Consider the following 6000-nt stretch of genomic DNA (forward strand, 5'->3'; position numbering starts at 1 on the left):
CCGGCTTCAGTTCCTGGTCAGGGAACTAGAATCCGCATCCCACAGACCTGGAGCAGCAGATAAATAAATTTTTACAAAAGAAATGAAAGTTAAGAATGTGGAATTGAGTCCCTTAAAACTATCCATGCTCTGTACTACTGGAGAGTCTTCATACACATGGGCGGATACAGTTATCCTGGTTTGAAGATTTCTATTCACTAGGCAGCAGGCATTTGAACAAAAATGATTGGTGAATGAGAGGTTAAGGCAGTCCTAAATACTGGGTATGACATGGTGGTTAACACAAGAGCTCTGTAAACCCTAATTCTGAAATTTCCTAGCAGGGTATTCTTGAGCAAATTAACCTCTGCTTTCTTAATTACTAATTTAGAAATAAAGGCAATAATGATACCTACCTCATACGGTTATACTGAGAATTCAAAGAATTAATATGTAAGCACTTAGAATACTGTTTGACAAATAATAATTACTCAATAAATCATTGACATTCATACTAGGAAATGATTATACATGACTAGAAATGAGTTTCATATGACTGAGTCCTAAATAAATTAAAATTCCATATGTGCTTTGCTCTTAGCAAAACTAATCATTTGATTTGTAAATTAAATGAAAAGCACAAGTATGAGGCAAAGCCAGGTTCCTTGCTCAGAGTTTGCAGGCTTATGCTACCTCTTGAGAAAACAACAACAAAAATAAAAGAAACAAAAGGTATATGAGGTATAAAGTTATTCTTTCTAGATCAAAGCATAGCCTCTGTTAGGTAAACTTTATGATTTGCTTATTTTGAAGTGGCAAGAAAAGTGTTTGATGTGCTCTTTCCCCATCTTTTTTAACCACAGAAAGTCCCATTATTGCCATTTAGGATATCTTCCCCCACACATACACTATTACTAAATATACCATCCAAACTTCTGGTGCTTAGAGGTTCAGGGGTTTTGCCTTGCTACTATCATTGGGGCTTCAGGAGATCATACTCAACAGTCTTTGTTAAATGAAAATTAGAGATTTTTTTCAGTATTACTTTATTTCTCCTGGATTTCTAATTGTCCTCACCTCCACCCCATTCTAAATTTGAGTTTTATGTTTGATAGCATATACCATAAGTTATGAAAAAACACAACAAAGAGCTTGAAAGCCCTCATTTGAATAACAGTGACTTCAGGAACAGCTGCTAAGATAAAATAAATCCAAGAGAGCTCAGCAACCAGAACGCAATAGCTTTTCTTTTTAAAGGGACAGGCAGATTCACTCACTATTGTAAACCTTAAGCAGTTACTTTAAATCAATACCATATTTTAATTGATAGCTGTTTTTCAACTCTGAATTTTAATGGGGTGTTTTATTCTGTATACAGGGGATTCTCTTCCACTGTATTTCAGTTTGAACAATTATTTGATGACATCATTGATAGAGCTTTACAAAACAGAAAATAAAATCCACCAGGGATCAAGATTTCCGATTTCTTCTTCACTGAGAATGTAGAAACAAAACTTTACCTAGTGAATAGAAATAATGAGATCAAATGGAAATTTATTACTAAGACAAAATTGCATTGGCAGTTGCAGAATAAAAAGCTAAAAATTGTTTTGTTGATTGCAACATCTCTGTTTTCTGTACTGAGATTCATATCACATAAACTCTTCATTAAAGTAGTACACAAAAGTCTGGGTTTTAAATAAGGTTAAGTGAAGGGACTTCCCTGATGGTCCAGTGGTTAAGACACCATACTGTCATTACACAGTGAGTGCATGGGTTCGATTTCTATTGGGGAACTAGGATTCCCCACGCCAAATGCTGTGGCCAAAAAATAGAGAAAAAAGAAAAAAAAAAAACACCCAACGAACTGAGCTTAGTAAGTAAGGATAAATAGAACTCTCTTAAGAAAATCCAACATATTAAAATATAATCTTATAGACTGGATGAATAATAAGGAGATTATTTTTCCTACAAAAGTGTCATTCATTATGCAAATAGATTTATTTTAATTTTAAATATCTAGCCTCACTAGTACATCTAGATTATGACTTGATTTCTAAATACATTATTTACATATGACTTTTGTTGGAATATATATATATAACATAAAGACTACCCAGAAGACATTGAGCTGAAGCCTAAACTTTTCAGAATAGCAAATTATTTCATGAAAAGTTGTATTTATCAATGTGTCTTAATTTTTCTGACCTAGTTAAATCAGTAAAGAAAAAAATAAAATTTAGAAAAATGTTTATATCCAAGATACATAGTTATAGTTCAAAGCAAAGACACAGTCCCACATGTTCCTACTTCTTCTGTAATTATTTCATTCAGCCCTCTGTAAATAACTCCTATATTTAATTTTTCATTGATGTTTTTGCTCACTTGACTATTTCCACATATGGCAGTTGAATATATTTGTACCAATAAAATGAAATATCACACCCCAGATCATTTCATGAAAGTTCTTTTTTCAATGTATTGTATTTGGCTGCAGTTATCAAACAACCTAACTAGAAGTGATGTAGACCATGAAGCATTTATTGTTTACTAAACAAAATGCCCAGAGGAAGAAAACCCCAGGTGGACTTGGGAGCTCAGTGATGTCAACATGGACCCAAGTGGGTTAGACAGTATTTCAGTCCAGGCAGTCAGACTCAAGTGTCAATGGATCACTCTGTCTTCCTGGGAAACTTAGAGTTCTTGTAGCGAAAGAAGAAGGCAGTTGTTAGTTGCTCAGTCGTGTCTGACTGTTTGCAACACCATGGACTGTAGATCACCAGGCTCCTCTGTCCATGGGATTCTCCAGGCAAGAAGTGGGTTGCCATTTCCTCTTCCAGGGGATCTTCCTGATCCAGGGATCAAACATGGGTCTCCTGCATTGCAGGCAGATTCTTAACCATCTGAGCCACCAGGGAAGCCCTCTTGTAGTGAGCAGGGACTTAAAATCTCTCAGTCTCTTATATGGTAATCACTTAATAAGTATTCATTAAACAGTTAAGGAAATTTTAAAATAAGAGCAGGAAAACTAAGACTATGTGAAATAAAAGGGTGCTTTGGTGTTGAATGATGTCACAACTATTCAAGTGAAGGCTGGATCTTTGTGCTATGTGGTTTTTAAATAGATTTCAGTAAAACTAAAAGACATTTTGGGTCATTTATAGTCTTCCTACTTCCTTGGAGTCTCTTTTGTTGTCCTCTCAATGCTTGGTGTTTAAAATTTGCAAGCATAGAAATGTAGACTGAGCCAAATTGCTCCGTATGAGGAAGGTCTGGAGGTCACTGTAGTCAGCGAGGTAAGCTGTGTGTAGTGTTTCTGTGCTTGTATGTTTTGCATGTGCACCCACTGCATTGCCTAAGGGAAATACTTCTCTTTTGGAAATACAGTGTTTGAGAACTACTCTGGTTGGTACCTGATTAGTTTTCTATGATAGCACCTTATTAACTGATGGAGTGACTTATGCAAAATCAAATTTTACATGACATATGTTAAACTTAATAAATCAATTTTAGGACAAACAGAAAGTTGAAAATCGGAGTTAGAGCTTGGTAAAAATCACTAGGCTCAAAAACAAACAAATGAACAACAACAACAACAAAACCCTTAACAAATGGGAAAAAAAAATCCACTTTCAAAAGAAATGATAGAGCAAAACACCACATTTTTGTCAGAACACCAGACAAAAATCTAAAGCACTAAGAGTTAAATTCCTAGAAGATGATCAAGCATTTTGTCTGCTGTTCTGTTTGTCTGAGGTGGGGGTGCTGGATGGGGGTAGGGTAGTGACAAGCAGCAGGATGGATAATGGATAGTTTTCTGAGAATCTTCACCTGGGTAGAGATGAGAAGAAGAGGGAACTATAGTGGTCTGCTTTCTCTGCAAACTCAGCCAGCACTTTATAAATGGCATAGGACTCGTTTCGAGCTAAACTATTACTGGCTTAAATCCAATGGGATTGGCCAGAAATGAATCATCTTTGGAAATGCAGCATGATGCAGAGACTCACTCAGGGGCTAGAGGAGCCAAGCACAGCTAAGAGTAAGGCCACCTTTTAGACCAGGAAGCAGACCTAAAAATGGTCTGGTCTCTGTCTACTGTCAGGCTTGCAGAGTCAGATTGTCCCAAGGCCCTAGTCCCTTTCCTTCTCCTCCATGGAGAACTCCCTGACCACTCCAGCCCACAGTGAGGACTCTGAAGTCTCAGGACCTTTGGAATTTGTCCTGTATTTTGTAGTTAATTACAAACAGCTTAAGTTGATCTTGTGAATAAAATGAGATTATAGATATGAAAGTACCTAGTACAGAATCCAGCGAGACTTTGTTTTTCCACTCTGTCACCCCTCAAAAGACAGTTCTGGCCAGGGCACAGAAATAATGAAAGTGGGGGCATTAAGGAGAGGTGACTCAGCCCTTCTTCTCATCTGTTATAGTACACAGGCCCTGACAAGCAATGTTCCTCACTAGATCCAAAAACTGTTGCTGCTATTGAAATAATCCAGATGGTATGAATTACACCAGAAAGCCTTTATAAGTTGGCCCATTATTATCCAGATTTGAAGATACATGTTATTAGAAGCAATGTGACCTGAATGCTTGCTGGGGTATTTGAAAAACTGGTTTCTGAAGAACAAAAATAAGTAAATATGGAGTGGATTATTAATTTATTACATGTGTTAAAAATCAGAGCCTGTTTATTTCAGCAAAATTAAAATATTTTAAAATTGTAATAGTACAGACTTATAAAAATTCATATATCACAGGAGTTAATACAATGTAAAGCAATTTCACTTTTAACAGTATGGTTAGCAACCGTCCAGCGAAGGCCTGAAGAGGTTGGGGCTACAGAGGCAAATATGATCAACAAGGTCCCTGCCTTCATGGGGTTTACATTCTAGTGGGAGGAAACAGACAATCAGCAAGCAAATAAGTAGACAAACCAGACACGGGATGTATGGAAGTGGGATCTCAATGATGGAAAAAAAGGTCACAGTGTTGAACTCTTGTTGGAAGAACCTTCTGGCAGACTGAGCTGCAGGTTCAAAGGGCCAGACAAGAAAAAAGGGGGCCGCTACATATAGTATATCACTTTAGTAAACCAAAGTGGGCATTCCAAGAGGAGTATAGGGGTCAGATCATGCAAGATCTGGGTAGGAAGGTCAATTTTATCTAAACACTATGAAAGGCCATGAAAGATGCTTAATTGAAGGGGAGGGCAGCAGAGAGAATCTGATCTTCAGTTTTGAAAAAAAAAGTAAGGGCAAGAATGGAAATCTGCAGACCAGACATGTTGGAAGAGATTCACTCACACATACACTGAAACATATAGAGCTTAAAATATATGTACACTCTTCCTGCAACTTGCTACTAGTGTTATTTTTAGAACTCCTCTTTGAAATTATGTTCACAGTCACTTTACTGTCTTAGAAAATCAAACACATTTTGTTTTTTGACCTTTCCCTATCCACCCAAATGCAGTAACTTAGTTGGAAAACACAGGTTTTGGCATTTTTAACATGACTCCAGAAGGTGTTCATCAGATTTGGCTCTGAATAACTTTTGGACCATTCCAAAAATCAGATTTATTCTCAAAGAAATAATTCTTTTCAAAAATTCCGTGTCTACAAATGTGATGCTGCTTTTTAAGCAGCATCATAGGAACATGTATATACTTGGCCAAGGTGGTTTATTTGAAATGAAAAACATCCATTTAAAGTTATATTTATTCACAGATAATTATTGAGCACTTTGGCCACCTCATGCGAAGAGTTGACTCATTGGAAAAGACTCTGATGCTGGGAGGGATTGGGGGCAAGAGGAGAAGGGGACAACAGAGGATGAGATGGCTGGATGGCATCACTGACTTGATGGCCGTGAGTCTGAGTGAACTCCGGGAGTTGGTGATGGACAGGGAGGCCTGGCGTGCTGCGATTCATGGGGTCGCAAAGAGTCGGACACGACTAAGCGACTGATTTGACTTGATCTGATCTTATCTGATCTGAATCACTAAGTACCAGGCACTGT

Source organism: Bos mutus, chromosome 3, assembly GCF_027580195.1.
Source record: "Bos mutus isolate GX-2022 chromosome 3, NWIPB_WYAK_1.1, whole genome shotgun sequence".
In the NCBI taxonomy this organism is placed as follows: Eukaryota; Metazoa; Chordata; class Mammalia; order Artiodactyla; family Bovidae; genus Bos; species Bos mutus.